Here is a 19,324-nt window from a genome sequence, read left to right as displayed (position 1 = left end):
GTAATTAAACTTGCTTACGTTTAAACCTCTGACCGTTTCCTAAGTAATTTCTACTTAATTTTGCATTCCACCTCTCTCATGACCTTTAGAAAATACCTTTTTGACAACCAGCACGAAGTATTTTATTGTGGTATTAACCGCTTCCTTTTCCAAAAACACTCAGACAAGCTTTCTTCTGTAAGTTTCCCTAGAACCCTATTTGGACACTCCCAAGTACTGGTTAGTGGAAAATGGGCGGAATATCATTGTTCTGTTTTAGCATCATAGAAATGTGCCATGCAATACTATTTTTGTATGACCCGGTCTTTGAGAAACTGAGTTATTCAAAAAAGTCATGCTGTTCTGACAGGGCTGAGTTGTAAGGGAACTTGCTTGAGTTACTTTGTCTCTTAGGCTTAATTCTCCAAGGATAATGCTGGAGAGACTCTCAGTACAGTTAAGGGAAGATTAAAAGTATGGTATAAAGGCTTATTTCCTTCCATCTTCCTTTCTGTCAATGCTCTCCAAGCCTCTGTTAAAGCATGAAACATTTTCCAAAGATCCTTTTTCTTTTACTGTCATTTTCCAGGCAGTTTTCTGGTATGCTTCCCTTGTATACATTTATCAATGTGGTCTCTATTTCTGCACTTGTCACTACTTATCCTGCTAGCATTTTATGCCAGTTTAGATGATCCCTGGGTAAGAGTTAATTGAGTATTTCTTCTTAGGCTTGTCTGTGGTTCTTAGATAATCAGTTCAAGTGTTTAGGAAATAATTATTGCACCATTGGTGAGAATTATACCTTAACTGTGTGTGTTTCTTAGTATGTTGGCTCTGCAGAGCTAGAAGTAGTAAAATGTAGTAAAAGTGTGGACAATTAAGCAGACATGTCTGAACACTGATTCAGTTGTGAAGAAGGTACCATTTTATATAATGCTTCTCTTTAAAGGAGAGCTATGCTTAATCTGAGCAAGTAGTATCTGGAGCATTTACCTGTGCTGTTGCTGTGATAATGGTCAAAAGATTGTATAGTTGGAGGCAGCAACAGAAGTTCACAACAAAACTGATTTAGCAGGTTGTCTGATGTGTTTACATACATCTGCCATATGGAATTTCCTTAAAGAGTGTGTTACTTCCATCTGATCTCATAAACAAAATGTACTCTGTGCTATTTTATTCTGAGACAGGCTTTTCCTGTTTTAGCAACAGGGGGAGGATTTTTCTGCCTTCTAAACTTTCTGAAGGTTTTATTATTTATATTACTTCAGAAAATGATGCATGCTACCAACCAGACCATAAGAACTGATCTTTCAGTGAACTGTCGTCAACTTCGTTCTTCCACATTATATAAGGCTGCAAGGAACTGGAAATCCTGAAAATGCATGCTCCAAGCTGTAGGAATGGTAGTAATGCACATTTTATTACCATAGGAATTATAGGAGGAATGGATGTTACGTAGGCATCCATACTGTTAATCCAAGTATTGTTACAGAATGATAGTGGAATTACCTTTCCTGGTAAGTGTCTTTAGATAAGAATTGAGTTCATCTACAGTGACTATCGTAACTGGTAACATTATCCAGAAGCAGACCATGAGTAATATTTTCCCTCATTCTTTAACAAAATAATTCATACAGTGAACAGTGTGATTGTGCTTCTTAATATGTGAGAAAACAGCAGACTCACGAAATACAATCCTTGTGAGGCTGCTCTGTTACAAGTAGCCTTCACAGAGATTGAGAGGTTCTTTATACATGCCTATTTCTTTACTGAGTTATAGAATAAAGACATAGCTCACCCTTTATGTGATTGTATGTATATGTTAAAATGCTGAAATAGTATACTGAAAATTGACTGAAATAGGATTCCTGACCATGATTGACTACCATGATTGCCCAGCTATTGCAAAGCTTCAGTTTGCTTGTAATGTTTCTGTTGAGTTTTCCTTTCAAGCATGTCTTTATTGTTTGAACTGCATCCTTATTTCAGTTAACGCATTCATAACTTCATTATCTGATAAAAGCATTGCCATATGTACAAATGAAAATTGTTAATTTAATATGCTAAAGAGCTTTTATGGAAGGAAAAAGCAACTCTTACTTTGAAATCTATTGAAGTAATAACTAATGCTATCTTTATCTTATGTTCTTTTTAAGTGACCGCTTTTGAATGGTTTTCTTTGTGGAATTAGAATTTGCTATAGGAGATGCCCATGTAACTCCCCAGAATCAGTTTGCTCAACATGATAAAAATAAAAAAGATTGTGTGATGCCATAGAAAGGAAAACCTCTAAATCTACTGTTTTAATTGTCACATTGTAAGTAGGGCATGTACTGCCTTCCTGGTCATGAATGCACTGCCTTTCAACAGTTCCGTAGTAGCAGCACTCCCTTGGCATTTTTACTTCAACAGTGCTCATCTCTGTGGTAGGCACTGGCTGCAGACTGCTCTGTAGGGGAGATGAGGGAAATGATTCTTGTTAGATGCTCTGCATGGTGAGAGAGTAGTAGCACACATCAAGTATTTGGAGTCTTAAAACAAGGTGGTGAACTTCCATTAAGTTGTATGTAGTTTTAACAGGATGTAGAAAGGCACAATGTTCTTCAGTGAAACCTGTCCAGTTCCAGTAATTTCACTGCAGTAAGGGACAGTAGAATTTGGCATACTTGTGGCGATAGGCTCCACATCCTCTGGCATCTGTCTCTTGCTGTCTTGCTGTTGCCTATGTATCTCAGAAATTGAGTTTAATGATATAGCAGACTGCATAAATAGAACCTGTCATGCTTTCTCCTGGTCAGTATTAAAGAGCGCCACCAGATCTGTCCCCTCTTTTGAAGCTAGAATGTTTTTATGTAATAAGATCTTTATTTCCACTTCTGTTTTTCCATTCACTGTTTTTTATCTCCTGTCCAGGCACCTTATTCTGTTATGTTTATTCTCAACTTTTGTCCTTTCACATGTAAAGTATCTGTTCTGAGTGACTTGTGAATGGCCGCTAATAGAGAAAAATGCCACTGCTAAGTGTATTGAGTGCTGCAGACAGGGTTATCCTCATTTCCCTTCCCAATGCTAAGACTTGATTCTTCAGTTCTTGTATGTACTTTTCTCATGCATGTGAGATAAGTTCTGTCTTAAGTACTTAAATTCTTATCATGTTTGCACACAGTTGTTATATCTACGTATTGGCATCACTTCAAAAGAAAAGTTTATACATAACTATTCATAGTAACTATTCATAACTATCCTGGAATTCCATCGTACTACTATGAATTTTCTGAAATCCAGAATTTTCTGACCCTGTCTTTCATCTCTACCTGGACCAAAATAAATCTGATGTTTACTAGCAGTATTTTATGCTAGAATTTGGTAATTGCTGCAATAACAGCTTTTTGTTTAAGAAAGGCTGTTGTAGTTAAACTTTTATAAATATCTGCACAGAAATGGCAATGATAGTGATAAGTAGTGTGCCGTGTACCTGAAATGTGCTCAGGATTGTTTCCCTCAGTACTCGCTCACTAGCTCAACTTAAATGTTTCCCTTGAATTTTTTCCAAATTGGCTTTTTTGTAAGTATTCCAAATTCCTCAGACCTGAGGAATTTCATATTTTGACTACTGTTTCTAATGCTTCCTTCTCTAGTGTTTTTATAATGTTATGAAGTTGTTTATTCTTTGAGACTTCATATAAAACAGCAACAACAGAAACCCTGCCCTTTAGTACTTCTTTAGACTACTCTTTTTTGTGTTGCCATGTTTCACTACCTTTGGTTTGCAGTCATGTAACTTAATTAATTTGCATGACAGTGTTTCCACCCAAGTCATTTTTTTGAGCTATCACTCTTTGGTGTTGTACTGGAATCCACGTATGTGACAGCTACTGCAGCTTTTTCTACCACTTCAGCAATTTAAAAAATAAAAAATAACGCTTATGATTGTTGCTGTTAATTATGAGGAGTGAGCTCTGTAACCCAGTAAGAGTCATGTTTCTTCCCTTGCTTATTAAAAAAAAAAATTTCCAAGCATTTTTTCTTTTGTTCAAGTTGTGAGGTGCCCCGGTATGCTAGATAAGTTCTGAACCAAAGTGAAGTTAATGGTGTAAATTGCACCACCTATGTGCATTGGATGATAAATACTGAAGAAATTACCATGGTTCTGATACTGGGAAGTTACTAAGAATCTCTTGTGAGGTTCACTCTCAAAGGAATGAAATGCTAGAAAATAAGGCATTAAAGAATGTAAAATTCAAGTTCTTTTCTCCCCGGAGTTTTATTCCTCCCCTGAGTTATTCCTACCTGTCCAAGGACAGAATTCACCGGTGTAACTGTCATTGCATTATTCTTTGGTATGTCTCCTAATGCTTAAAGCAACTTAAGCCTTTTGACCTCTTATCATGATTGTTGCTTTACTATGTTTTCACCTCTATCAGTATGTGTGTTGATACAGAAATAAATTAGCAAATCGTAGAGAAACTTTCATCACAGTAAATTCCATTGGTTATTTTAAGATAACCAAGTATTTTTCCATGTGTTAAAGGTGTGCCCTGGTGTTTGTGGAGTATTCCTTTCTGTTAATGTTCCAAGAAAGGAGAGGAGGGAAGAAGTGACCCTATGCCTTTTTGCTTCATGAAGTTTTTTTTCCCTGTCAAAAACTGTGTGGCTAACTGCATACTGGCAGCTGATTTAAGGGAGAAACAAAGTAGAAATAGAATAATTGTTTTATCTTGCAGAACCTGTACCATTCAATGCATGTGCTGTTGACTTCAATGACTACCAAAAGTTATGAATCCACTTCTGTGGGTTCTGTAAAAGTCCTGTGAAAGTATACTAAGCAACTTTGTTCTGTTTTGAACTCCTGCAGACAAATTTGCTCATCTGAAGCTTGGTTATAAATGTTGCGCTTATCCTTCTTCTGCCAAGTCAGAAACAACTCTTGTTTCTTTGCCTACTGCAACCTCATGGTTGTTGTCTTCCTTATTCATTATGTTCTCTCAATGGCTTTGATTTTTTCAAAATACAGTAATGTAAAGCAATCATAACTGATTTTCCAACAATAGTTCATTTCTTGGTCTATCTCGTCTTTGGACTCTTGGATTTTTACCAGTGCATGCCTGTTTCACCTTTTGCAGCATGCTTTTCTGTGAGAAAACTACCTTATTCAGGCCTGTCTGTTTGAGATGAGAGGGGTGGTGCTAGGAACCAGAAAGCTTTGGAAGTTTTTCAGTGTGGAAAAGTGAAAGCACCATGTATCTTCAAACTGATGAAGAGATCTCAAGATCTCTTCTTATCTCAAGACTTCTTAGATATTTTTAGATAGAAAAATATAGAAAGAATTCCCTGTGGGAAAGAAACCATGCACTTAGCATATCAGGATTTACTTATTCCAAGCTTAGTTGCAGGAAGAGAAGTTTATCTGCATGATATTCAATGAAAAACTCAGGGAATTGATCTCTAGACACTGTATGTAACATTATTCCTTTATTTAGGGGTAGATGTTTACCTTTGCAGAAACTATTTTTCTCTTCGCTCAAGTTGGATTCTGATCATCTCTAATGTATTTTTAACTGTGATTTAAAATGTCTTACAGTGTCCTTTACTTGTGGGCTACCTGAAGCTAAATGTCGATAAATGAAGGCTTGTCTGTCCATTGAACAAATGCAGCATGCCCATTCTTAGTTGAGGAATCAATTTCATCAGTCTGGGTTGAAGTTTTTAAAGCTATTGAATATACATATATATATATATGAATTAATGAAAGATTCATCTTGTCAAAGATTCCTTAAGGGAAAGCAAGAGATAAAACAACAGAAATGTTAACATTGCTTTGCAGTCACTTTATAGCTGTCATCATTTGTGTCTTCAACCTGTAGTCTGTCAGGTATTAAGTGGAAAAGAACACTTCACAACACTGCCACTAAAATGCTAATAGAGTTCTTAAGAAAGAAAATAAGAGAAACTCAACTTCATTGCAACATTGTTGTAAGGAGAAAAAAAAATGAAGCTGCTTGTTAGCTGTTCAGAATGAGTTAAACAATGGTTTGTGTTTACTATTACTTTGGCTTGTTCCAGTGATTCTCAGTAAGTTTGGCAAGTGCATTCAGTAGTCCATGTGATAGCTCTTCTGTTGCGTTCTTGCTCATTGCCGCAGATATAGACCAAGTTACTTGCATGTTTTCAGTTATAGATAATGATTTTTTTTGACTTTGCACTATTAATTGTCTTGAGCAATTTCCTGTATAAATGCATATAATCTATCTGCATGTTTGAAATATTAGTGTCTTTCATATAGCTTGTGTGTAACACTTAAGCAAACCACTGGGTCTTATGAAGAGCAGTTGATTCTTTTCAGTGATAAATAGTGATATGATGGCTGTTCTTTCTAGTCCCTGGTGGGGGGGAAAAAAGTGGTTTTGAATCTTTGAGGAACTCATGTGTTGCCACTTCATGGACTGCTGTTTTGAGTCTGGCTTGTAATGGTGATAGTATATCTTGTCACTGGTAATGATGTGATCCAGGAAACTCTTACCTTCATCCTTGTATTGGTTCAGTAGGTCCTAGCAAACTTGCAAATTGTGTTATTTCTGTTCCTGAGTGAGCATTCATAGAACCTACCTGGCTCAAACTTTGTGATATTCCATTGCTGCCACCATGGTTCCCAACACCTTGAAGCACATACACAATTTGCTGGTTGTAATCCTCTGATTCTCATGAATGAGCTAATAAGCACTCTCCACTTGGTGTGACAGCTGTGCGTGGCCATCCAGAATGTGGCTTATCGTTTATGTTGCTGTTGCTACTGCCAAAACACACCACCTGCTTCTCTGATTGTGCTCACATGTGCTGTTTGACTCTTGCTGAATCTTTATGGAGACCAATGTCAATGGGTGCAATTTTTTTTCTACGTGGAGGAATTTAGTGATATCTTTGCTTCACACACAGTTCCATGTCAGACTGCCACTCTGCTGCCATCTGTCTTGCAGCAACAAAATGTAATGGAATATTGGTGGGAAGGTTCAGCCTCTGCTGCCATACCACCAGCATCTGCCTCTGTCATCATGGACCAACGTAATGAAATAGGAGACATTACTTTTGGAGAAGCCCTTGTAGATTTAGATTTGCTGCTGGGGGAATTTTTTGACTCAGGATGATGAGGTGCTGGCAACACGTTGCCCAGAGAAGCTGTAGATGCCGCATTCCTGAAGGTGTTCAAGGCCAGCTTGGATGAGGCCCTGGGCAGCCTGAGCTGGTGCCTGATTCAGTGACTGATGAGAGCCTGCTGGGATTTGAAACTAGACAATATTTAAGTTCCCTTCCAACCAAACCATTCTATGATTCTGTATTTCCCCTTACTCATGTTTAGAAGAGACAAACTCAAACTGGGATAGGTATGGGGAAGGGCTGCCATGGTAAGAGGAGATGAGTGTCTATTTTATATCATAAGACTAAAAGAGCTTATCTTGTCTGTTGATGTGAAAGCTGGTAGGAAATGAGGTTGTCTTCTATAAATACATAAAACCACCATTCAGGGGAAAGAGGCTGTTAAACAGTGCTGTTCAGGGGCAAGTTGGCGCTAATGCAGCTCGGCTATGTGTTAGAAGCATCTCTGACCATTAAAAATAAGGCTCTGATACAGCCTTCTAGTGGGATTATGGGGGCAAAGAAAGTCCCTGAATGGGTCTGTTTAAAGTGGGGTTGAGTGTTTTTAGGCTCGCTTGCTATGTACTTGGAATAGTGGCGCTGATGCTATGCTTATACACCAAATTTCAGTATTTTGGCTAACATGCTTTATTTCCTAGTACAACAAAGACCTACCTGAAACCATGAAGTTCAGATGGTGTATAAATTGTCAGGGGAAAAAGTATCTATACAGCTGACCTTGCATTTCAAGTTGATGGTACATTTCACTTTCGTTTGCCACATCAGTGTTGTCTGTTTTGCAGGTAGAAGTCTGTCAGAAAAGTCGCCATCATTTCTTTTCCCTGGTAGGGAAAATCTTTAATTTTTTTTACTGCTATTGTAGCACACTTTTCTACGGATGGTGCTTGGATTGGAGTGCAGCTAGCAGGATAGATATATTTCTTTAGTATGTTGTCCTGAGATGAGAAAGTTGGACACTTGAATCACGGTACCAAGAGAATGCAGTGCAGAATTACTGCTCACTGGGCGAGTACAGTCCTGAGAAGGATTCAAAATGAAAGAGAAGAGCAGCACCCTCCTCCATAGTTCTTATAAACAGACATCTTCGGTTGTTTGAACGTTTAGTGGTAGGTACCAATCATCCAGAGACTTCGCAAACTCAAAATTGTAGGATGCTTACTCAGCATCTGTGAGGAGCTGAGGCTGAAGGTACATCATGTCCTCAGTGTTCATTCAGCCAGCTTCTGGCAGCTCAGCGCTGGGTGTGCTTTGAAACTCTTATTCGGCTTCAGCTCTTTCCTGAGGAGATTCTCCTTCTGGCTTCTGAGTGCCCTTCTGCAGTCACCCATTTCATTCCTTATCAGCAATGCACAAAAAGTGGAAGAAATCTGGGGAGGCTTGAAGCAGTCATGTGAAGTCCAGTAACTACATCTAAAAATGCCTTTGTTTGCAAAAAATTGTTTTTCTGTGATAATGAGCATGGATAGGTCTTAGATTCTGTAGCCAAGGTAGCTGTGCTCCTGTGGTAAATATAAAAAATTATACATAAAATGCAGAAAGCACTTTGAAATGGATATTACCACATTTTGCCACATCAGACAAAAATAGCACCTCTTTGTTTTAGGATTTATTGTAAAGCAGTAAACTATTTCTACTTCCCTCTTTACTGGTTTTCTGTTTAGGGTAAGATACTCCATGTACTGTTTGTTTAAAATGGATGCTGATAATTAACAGAGGATAGGTTTTGGAGTAGGTGGAATTTGTGTGCTATTTAAATATTATCAATGTTTGAGTGGTACGTATTTCTTAGTTAATATTCAGCTATGGCATTTGGTTTTTAGAGGATTACTTATCCTCTATGATCAGGAGGAGTAGCAGTTAAGAGCAGCAGTGATGTGAGTCATTTTGACAGTGAGCAAACTTGTCAGAATGTTCACATTTTCAAGACTAGATGGTCTAAGACATCCATTTTTTTCCTAAATATTTTTCAAAGTCCTAATGAAAATTTAAATAGCTGTGTCTTGCGGTTGCTTGAATTGAAAAGATCATGAATTAACAATTGCTTTTTACTGCTAAAATACTTCTTGTTTACTGGAAAGTCAGAATAATAATAATAATGTTCAATGAAGTTCTTCGTAACACTTTTAATAGCTAAATTTGACAGATCCATAGTGTAAAATATGTCAGTTGCACAGAGTAAAGAGAATTCATAATGAAAACATACACTGTAAGGCAGTGAAATCTTTTTTTAGCTGTATGAATTAATATGCTAAGTACCTTTAAGCCCCAGCTTTTTTTTTCTTTCCCTCTGTAAGCTCTGTTTGTATTCACATTGACCACTTTGGTATAAATCAGAGTTTTACTGTGTTAGAAAGTGAAAACTCCATGTTTTTGGCTGAAATGTCTGTGTATTACAGCCGTTTCTTGCCTAGGGCCATCTGCATAGGAGAATTTTCTTTTAACAGTAAATCATAAAAAGATTATAGCAGACTTACTGGAACCATTCTTCTATATCTGTCTACTGTTCTTGCTAAAGAGGCTCAGTGGATCAAAACATGGTATTTGTGTGAGAATAGCTTCTTTGCAGTTGTTTCAGAGAGAAAAGAAATCTGTGCTGTGTTCACTGGCTCTTTAATTCGGATTGCCAATGATAATGCAGAGTCTACTGCTAAAGAAAGGTAGGATGCAGAGGCAGAAACATTAGTGCTAATCTGCTGCAGGAGGACTAGATAAATCAGCACAGCTCTCATACATCACTAAGAGAGAAGCTGATTGCAACTTGACCATGTGCCTAAGTGGTCACATCAGCAGCAAGAACGCAGCATGGATAAAAAAACTAAAATGCACCCTTAGGGCTACTTGCTGTGCAGGACCCATAATAAGACATCAATGTAAGTTTAAGATTTCTTTATTTTTGTGTGCTTCTGTGATTATTGATGTTTACAAGATTACATTTTTTATTGTGCATAGATTCAGAGGGAATGTAATGGAGCGAAGTATAATACTAAACAGCTAATTGTTTGATAATGTTTGTCTGTGAATAATAACGGGCTTTATTGCTGTGTCTCAACATAGCTCTTTTCTGAGAATGTTTTAATATTTAATCTTAACAGTCATAACTCAGAAAATGAATAAGCTTTTGGGTGAGATGATAGTGAGATCTCTTCTTCATCTCTGTCTTACATTTCAAAAGGGCTTGATAGGCAGAATGCCACAAATATATATTACTTCTCCTGGGAGATTTCTTGCATTGTTTTACTATTTCTGTTAAGAAAAGTACTTATAAGGAGTGATTTCTGTGGACCTTTTTGTATTCCTGAATTATGTGCAGATGGTAATTTCCCTACTGTTTTAAAAATCTGTGCAATTGTTTAATTTAATGTCACTTGAGCATCTGCAAAAAGGGAAGGCAGGGATAACATGGAAACTGAATAAGCATTGATTGCTGGTCTGAAAATTAAATTTTAAAAGTTTTAGCAGTAAATCTGATTTGAATTTTGTTTTGTACTAAATTAAATTATCATATTTAAATTCAGACTATAATATAGCAAGCAAATGTGTGAAAGTATCCTGGATAGCCCACATTTCTAGCTCTGTCAGACTGTAAAAATATCGATTGTTGCTATCAGGAATCTCTTAACTGTAGAAATCAGAGCAGCATGTTTAAGTAATACATGGAAAAACAGAATGTTATGGTTCAGGTGTTAAGGTGATGCTTTGTTCAAAGAAAAAAAGTGTAAGATAAAACTACTGAGGTGAAATCTTATGCTTTCTCTCATGACTTTAGGAAAAGGGACAGGAAAATCCAAGATAGCTTTTGGTGTGCACTTGGAAAATGGGGATAGTTTGGAAGCACTTACAAGTACAAAACAGCAACAAAGACACTTTAAAGACTTTCTTAGGATGCATCAGTGAAAAGATACAGAAGAATACCTGTTTTTTTTGTATTTTGCAGTTGTGGACAAATATAATAACAGGAGGCTTAGAAACAGACATAGCTTGCATTTAATCTACTAATGAGTATTTCTGTAGCAATTCTAAACAATATGTATAGTTGTATGCTTTCTTTCTCCACTTCATAGAGCTAAAATACTCAGAAAATGGGCCAATTTCAGGTCTTGAGGTGCAGATGTTTTCCTTTTGAATAATGCCTGTGCGAAGTAAATGTTTATCTAATAGTTGTAAGCTGATGAGAGGAACGAGACGAGATGGAAAAAGGGTAAGGTGAGGCTTTATGAAAAAAGGTCATTTTTCTCAGCAAAATATATAATCAACCTGGCCAACTGGTAGATGAAATGTGGACCAAATGGAGAGTTGATTTTTGTGCAGAAAATGCATATGCATGATCACACAGCCTCTCAGTTATACTCATTCCCTGAAGTTGCTGAGTTTCTGTTGGGAATCCATAAGCTTGACAATCTCACTGGAAAAATAATGGAAAATAAAAAGAGAGGAAAGCTGTATGGTGACAGGAAACATGGAGGATTGGAGGTTTCCTGGATGTTGTTTTTTGTGTTCTCATGTACCCAATGTGGTATTAAGATGTAAACTCCATGACAGATTCCTATATTTTTTGCATATGACAACAGTGTAATCAGTCTGTTCCTGTTAGTAAAATCTACTTCTGTTAGTGAAATAGAGGCATCTTTTTTCAACTGAGATCATTGCAACAGCAGCAGATTACTCTGGTTTGCAAAGATAATGAAACAAGTGTGTAGCCTCCCTTCACTTGTATCTGGACGGAATTTTTAAGGATTCATTCCAAAGTTATAGTGAACAGTTCAAAAGTGCTACATAGTCTGTAGTTGTGTTTATAGTGTGATCCTAATGCAAGCATTTGCTTCTGTGAAGTTTACTGTGTAGTTGCACTTGTGCTAAATGAATTGTGTTGTATAAGACAAAACTGGACTTGGGTTATGTTTTCTATTGTTTTCTTTTTAGCTGATGAGACAAAAGTCTGAGAGCATTTTGGAGGCTGAATTTGTCTTTGTGTGTAGTTCATGTTAGTCAAGAGAAGGCATGTACCTTCACTCTAGAGTGAAACTGAGTTTTTCTATATATTATGCTGTATTTACCATTACCTTTTAGGTCTTTAACTGGACTCCAATCCGGTCTTCATTTCCACTTGCAGTTTTAGTCAATAAATTTATGCTAATTATATTTTCTTGTGCTTAAGGGAAAAGTATGCTAATGGACATCATTCCCTGCACTTTCAGAGCAGCAGGGGATTCACTGATGCTGACTTGAGGATATTGAATTTGCTTAGACCTATGATCAGGTAACAATATACACAATATTCCTGTTCATGTTGAGTTTGGTGGAAAAGCTTCTATTTACCAATGTTACTAATGTAGTGCCTGAATCCTTAAAGCTTTGTGTGTCCTATGGTGGTATTTTGCACAAACAAAAAGCCATCTCAGGAAAAATACCTGAGTATAACCATAGGGATTCAAACTGTTTTGATTAAATAACAATCACTTTAGTTTTCTGTCTATATGAAACAGCACAACTTGCTTTTGAAGCTGAAAGTCTGGCCTCTTCTGTCTCAGTGCTGATCATTGAAGAAAACTATATTGCCCCAGGGAGAGGCCTTTCAAGCTCTATGAAACCAAAAGAGATTTTTTGCACAACTTTTTTATGATCCTGTCCCAAATCTTGCTAGTTGTGCTGCCAAGGCCAAGGTGTGACCTGGCTGTCCTTCTTGTTCCTCCTTGTCCTTGAGCTGTAGTCACCTCTGTGAAGGGACACTGTTTCTTTTGCAGCTAGACGAACAACCTTAAGAACTGCAGTGCTTTGAAGAATGCCAGAAAAGCTCCTGTCCTACTTTATCCACGCAGACCTAAGAGCTCATTGATTTCTTCCACAAGTTCAATAATCACAAATCCACTGGACTGTTTGGATACTCCTTATCACCACCAACTTCCTGTATGTTCACTGACAATCTGTGGTATATGGAGTAACCGCAGATCAACTCATACTTTCACATCAGTTACTGTCTGAAGTACACCTGGAAAAATGTGTTCGGCAGCTTTGCTCTCTGACAGCATTGCACACTCTGTGAAAGGAACATAAATGATAACTGTCTCAGCAAAGTGAATTATAATCCAATATCATTTTCTCCTAGGAAAACAGTGAATCTCTGGAAGAAGCAAGATAATTTTTTTTATGTAATTTGACTCAAGTGTAAATTGCAATAGTTTCAGTTGACAGGAAAACTGAATTACTTTACACCCTGATTAGATCCTCTAACCCAATCTTGAATCCTGTGTTGAAAGTGACTGAATATTTCTGAACTTTTATGGAAGAACATACGTGGAAAGGAATTATCTTTCTCTCCTAGCTTTCACATTGTCTTACCAATCTTCCTAAATGCTGCCTCTGAAGTGGATTTCATCCAGAGTATTGTGCACTGCATGATACCAGGCTGCTGGGATGTGTAGCAATGATCTCAAACAGGTGACTCCTAAGGACAACCACTCAGCTGATCTTTCAGCCTTGTTTAATGGAAACTTATAATGAAAATATGTTCAGATATCTATAATGTTCTTATTCAGTGAAAATCCTGATTAGGGTGACGGTGACTTGTGAAGTTTTGAAGCTTTCAGCAGTTTTTGTTACCTCTTGTTATCCTGGCAAGTAAATAGTTACATATTGGGTAACCATACGGATGATGTGTTGGTGTATTTTAAGAATATTGCTCAGATGGCTCAGAGCCCGTAGTGACAATGCCAGGATTTTTATGTGCTGAAAATGTAAACAAATAACTAAAAGACAGAGGGGGCAATCACTGAAAGGAAGAGGGAGCAATAATATATAGAGTCCACCATTAGCATCGGCGGTAGGGATCAAGGCTGTGGGAGAAATATCCTGTGGCTTCTTGTACTACAGGTGGGCTGTCTTCCAGTTAGCTTCCTGTGTGAGCTGTGGGTGCAGATGGTGACTTTTCCTTATTTCCAGCCACAGCATGAGGCTGTCAGTGCTCTTTCTTGCCTGCTTCTGCCTCTGTTTTGTGTTCCCTCAGTGACTGTAGCTGAACTTTGCAGGAGAAGGGAAAGAGGTTGAACTTTTCACTTCAGGTCAATGCAAACCCCATTTCTCGATTTACCAACTTAGCCTGACAACTTTGTATAATAAGATGGTCATTGAATAATCTAGTGTTCATTGCTTTGGAGGAATGATGAATAGTAGAAGACAGGAGATAGAAAGGGAGGTGTGAGGAAAAATACAAGGAAAATTTTTGAGATACTGAGTAATTCTGTAAGGACAATATCTGTCACCGTTTTTGTTCGGTGCTTGAACACTGCTTATATGTATTAGCAATCTGTCAAGTGAGGAAGGACCCTGACAACAGACTCCCCTCACTGCACTGTAAATGTAACCTTGCTGAAGGAAAGGAACTGTTTGAAACCCTGACACTTTCATCTTTTAGTCAGGATTTATCATGATCTGTAAATCACATTCTCATAACAAGAAAGTTTTAAGTGTTTAAAATGCTGGCAGTTTTTCATCTAGCAAGGAGATTTGAGAAACACCCAGGCAATGAGCCTTCTCTCAGACTAGACAGAGTGGGCTGTTTTATATCAGGAGTTGCATTTCCTACTATGCTTCCTCAGCCAGAAATTCTTTTGCCAGAAACTCTGTCATTTGAGCTTTTATCTGTTTTTGTGGGGAAGGAACTTAACCATCCCAGTTACATTGCCATCACTGCAAGAATAGTTCTGCAGACTGCAAAAGGCTATGGAAAAGTGATCATTGCACAGAAATGCGTAATTTTCCCAGGCCTTAATGAACAACAATAGAATTGCCAATTTTGTTTCACAGGGGGAGATACTTCAGTACAGATCTATGCTTTTAATACTAAAGCAGCCTGTGGACAATTCTGAACAGAGTAGCAAGTATAAATTTTTTTGTGCCTGTTACTACTTCTGCTTTACTTCTAGATATGCTATCAACTGTCACAACTAACTCTGCTTTCTGTTACTGGATGTGCCTTTTTGAGGGATTGCTTGAGCACAAGTTGTTTCCTATTTCAGGAACAACAACAAAAAATCATGTAATCACAAAGTTTTTTCAATGAGTTTTGTTATGAACATCAAAACTCTGCATTCTTTAATCTCAGTAGGTATACACAAACCACATAGGCTTCAGTGGAAAAGCTCTTGTGTATTTTTGAGTGGAGAATTTGATCAGGAGCAGTTTGCAACATATAAAGTAAGCTGGAAGTTTCAATATATGTGAGACAGCTTCTCTGTTATACCATGTGATAACTGTGTTTTTGATTGCTGAGCTCTTCTATGGGTAGGCTATATGTTAGTAGGGAATATTTGAATGTCACTGTGGAGCTCAGCTTGCTGAGCACTGTGCAGTGCTCAGCAGAGATGTTTCATTTGCTGCTTCTCATATCAGGAATTGCTACTGTGGTGAATGGCAGCATTCCAGATAGCATCTCAGTCACATGGATTATTTCCTGGAACAATGCTTTACTGGAAAAGAGAATATAGAGGGTTTGGATTTTAAGTGGTTTTTTGCAGTTTTGATGTGCTCACCCAAGAATGAGAACAGTGAATACTTCATGGAAGTTTAGCTGCTGAAAGTCTGTCTCGTGTTTGCTGTCTGAGAGACTGTGCCAGAGATCAAAGTAACGAATTATGTATCATCCTTCCCCCCCGCCCCCCTCCTGTGATTTGTAATGTGTTAACTGCATCACACTGTTGACTGAAATGCTTGTTGTATTTGATGTACATGTACTGTGGTCAATTTTGAATGAGCCTAGCACCTATCCAGAAGATCCTGTGACATCTAGGGAGCAGTGATGATAGTAGTGGCATGGGGTGTTGTAAAACAAAGAAGGTTCCACAGGAGTGAAGCAGATGTATCTTGAAGGAGTTGGAGCACTGGAAAACAAACAGAAAGCTACTAAAGCAATATGGCTTTCACTTCAAATATACAGAGAGCAAGTGGTCGGATGTATCAGCCTATGTGTAATCTTTGTTGCTTTGAGGACATCTATTCCCATGGAGCAGTCTTGAGGGCACGGATAGTGCTTTTCAGCCACGTATTTCACTATATTTTTACTCACATATGCATATTATCCAAATAATCTAAGCACAAAAATCCTGTGCAGAAAGGTTTTTATAAAAAGCTTTTGATATTAATGCTCCAGAGGAGACTCAGTATCTCCTGGGATTAATGAGTAGGTGGGAGGAGTTCATTGCCTCAGGCAGAGCCTGGGGCTGTTAATTCCATCTAGTCATTAATCCCCATATAATGCCCTATGCTGATGCCACAGTTCCTGTTATAACACAGAAATAGAACTGACTGACCTATGGATTTTGATGGGTTATGTTATTCTTCTAATGATTGCTTATAGTACTAAATGCTTATTGCTGTAGTGTTGAACAGAGTTCTTAGAAGCTTCGTGTCTTTCCAGAGATGATGCATTGTACATTACTCATGCGGAAGCCTGAAATGGTGTTATTAGAATTCCATTATGCCCTAGTCTTTAAATAAACATTGAAGTAGTCTTCAGAAAGAAAAGTTGATATCAATACTCTAACGAGTGTTAGTATGTATTTTCATATCTAGAGTAAATGAAAATTGAACATACAGTTCTTTTACTGTGGTTGCCAAGTAAGGTCAAGTGCAGTTTAAGTTGCATTCAGTTTGTTTAAAAAATAAAAATAAAAAAATTCCTGAACTCCTGAAGTGTTAATAAAGTTACTTCCATACCCAAATATCTAATGATACAGGACAGACTAGTTATAAGCAATTTAGAAGCTACTGTGCCCTTTACATATGTGCTTCTATACTCAGCGGTATACAATAAACATATTGCTGGGCAGATCTTAAAGTGCAGGAGAAAAAAGTTCAATAGCAAAACAGCCTCCAGCTTAGCAGATCATGTGAACGCACATGACTCTAAGCAGGCCCAGTGTTTAGCTAAGAAACAGCAGTGGTAAGAAAGGCCAGAATGCCAGAATTGCACCTCTGTTTAAATTCTCTTTCAGGTACTTCTTTGCATGAAGAAAGTTATTAATCTGACCTTAACATAGATCCCTTCTTTGTCGGGGATCCTAAAGCATTTTACGGATGCAAAGATTTGGTGTTGACGTGTGTGTCAGAAGGAAAACTGCACAATGATTGCACAGAGCTTTGGAAATGTAGAAATGTCGCTACAGCTGGGTCTGACTACCCCATTCTCTGAAAAACCATGCAGGAGTACTGCAGAGCAGCTCAGGTCAGGAAGTGTGGGATACTTCGCTGAAAATATAGGTGAGTTAACAAAGTTGGACTGTATGGGAAAAATGGTAGACAGCTTTAAATAGCTCAGCTTATTCCCTTTTTGTAATTAGTGCTTGTGGTGAAGACGTAGATTGTATTACTGAAATGTGAAATTCCTGTACTACATTGCTTCCAAGAAATAGGGTATGAGTTGTATGGGGCTGATTTAGAATAAGTAAATAACCACTTCCTAAAGGCAGTTGTCTGTGCTCGTTATTTAGCCAGCTGGGCCTTGTTTAGTATATAAATTTGAACTTGCTTGCAGCAAAGCATGTTGGGGCATAATAGAGCAAGAAAGGAAGCTTAGGATAGACTGTCTCTTGTTATATTAAAGATGTCTGAAATGTATAGCATACATCATAGGAGAAGTTGTATTTAAACTTTAGAAAATGTATTGTGAAAAAAGACTGGTGTTTAATATGCATCTTTATTCCTCATTGTGAAATTTTATTGACCCTTGTGCTCATTTCATGCACTGAGTCTGGAGCCAGTGTTTTTTCATTTTAGAAAAACTAGTTGGAATTCTGTTTCATTCACTTGTGATTGCCAGTTCTAATGCTTATAGCACCTTTCTGTAAAAAAGTGTTCTGAAAACAGTTGAGTTTTGGATATCTGTGTCACTTGTTTTCCTTGCTTTAGCTTTCTTTGCTGTTGCAATTCAGCTTGCTGCTGTGCAGGAGGAGGAGAGATGGAGAGGAAGGAGGAGGCAGCAGCCCTCTTTGCTCTGCTCACTGTCCGTTCTTCCACTTTTCACTGGCTGTATTCTGTACTGTTTACTGGGCTGTTAGAGGAAAAAGTAAGATGGGAGGAAGGAAGAAGGGAAGACAAATTGAGACTAGAAGGAAACCTTTGTCCTCTGGGTCATTGTAAGGCAAACATACATCCATTCACCCCTTTGGGAATCACTGTTACGTAGATTAGACCATTTTAGGGCATGATGAGGATTTCCACTTGCATAAACTAATAACATCTTAATTTCATTCCTTGGTGAACTAAGAATTTGTGAAGACTTAAGAAGATAGAACTAAAAAACTGCAAAGTAGTCCATTGGAGGAGACTGTGTTTATGTGGTGGATGGCAAGGTGAGATGATCCTGATGTTCCTCAAAGGTGTGGGTGAGGCTTTATTAAGTGCTCTGCATTGGCCTTAGCAAAACCAGAGGAGGGTGGTTCCAGCAGGCAGCATGTACAAGGTTCTGTAAACTTCATATAGAAATAGGGGACCATGCCTTTATCCCAGGAACCTGAAAACGGTTTGCTTTGTCTTTTCTTAGCAAGTTCAATGCCTGTTAGCTTCTATCATCCTCAGCCTTCTGTTCCAAAGGTTGTCTTATGGATGGGAATGTCTGAAACTGAAGGGAAGGTATATTGGAAATCTGTGCAGATGTGATTTGGAATTTAATTTGTGTTGGAGGCGAATAGTTGGAGAGCTGAAGTACCAGCATATACAGGAACAACTGGAAACCCTGGAGTTAGACGTTTCCAAAGATAACAGTGACTTCCTGCTCCATGTCTGAAGTGTTTCAGAGAGGCACCAGCAGTGCTGATGTGCTGTTTTGAAAGAGATGTATTACTGCAGTTTGTGAGGCTGACTTATTACTATTTGAATATATCTAGTCTGTTTCCTTTTTCTTTGAAATGACTTTTTTCTAAATATTTTTAAACTTCCTTCCTGAAGTTAGTCTTTTACAGATTCCAAAATTAGATCAAGTCACATTTCCTCATGAAGCTTCTGGTGCAAGGAGGCATTGAGGTTATGCAGCCTCTAGTCTGAAGGTGCCTGTTCCAGTAGGTGTCCAGTGTTGTCATACACCCTATCCCAAGCCAGTTGGACAATGGCAAACTTAAAAAGTTAATGCGTGTCTATGCCCTATGCCACCCAGCTTTTGTATTCTGACTCTTGCTTGATGTTGCTGAGTCCTATTTGTTTAAGG

At 38.0% G+C, this 19,324-nt stretch overlaps 1 protein-coding gene across 9 annotated transcripts in view; it reads left to right on the top strand.

Annotated features, from left to right (window-relative positions):
- RAPGEF4 (Rap guanine nucleotide exchange factor 4) overlaps positions 1-19,324 on the top strand; it is a 144,586-nt gene that overhangs the window by 30,047 nt on the left and 95,215 nt on the right. Inside the window, exon 1 of one of the 9 annotated variants that reach the window (XM_015289609.4) lies at positions 9,881-10,001. The exons of the other annotated variants lie outside the window; for them this stretch is intronic. The gene's annotated coding sequence lies outside the window, so the exon portion shown is untranslated. Of the gene's footprint in view, positions 1-9,880; positions 10,002-19,324 lie in introns of those variants that run through there. 9 annotated transcript variants of the gene reach the window in all.

Source organism: Gallus gallus, chromosome 7 (genome assembly GCF_016699485.2).
Source record: "Gallus gallus isolate bGalGal1 chromosome 7, bGalGal1.mat.broiler.GRCg7b, whole genome shotgun sequence".
NCBI lineage: Eukaryota > Metazoa > Chordata > Aves > Galliformes > Phasianidae > Gallus > Gallus gallus.
Note: the sequence above shows the minus strand (reverse complement) of the source record. Positions and strands in the feature narration are given on the sequence as shown.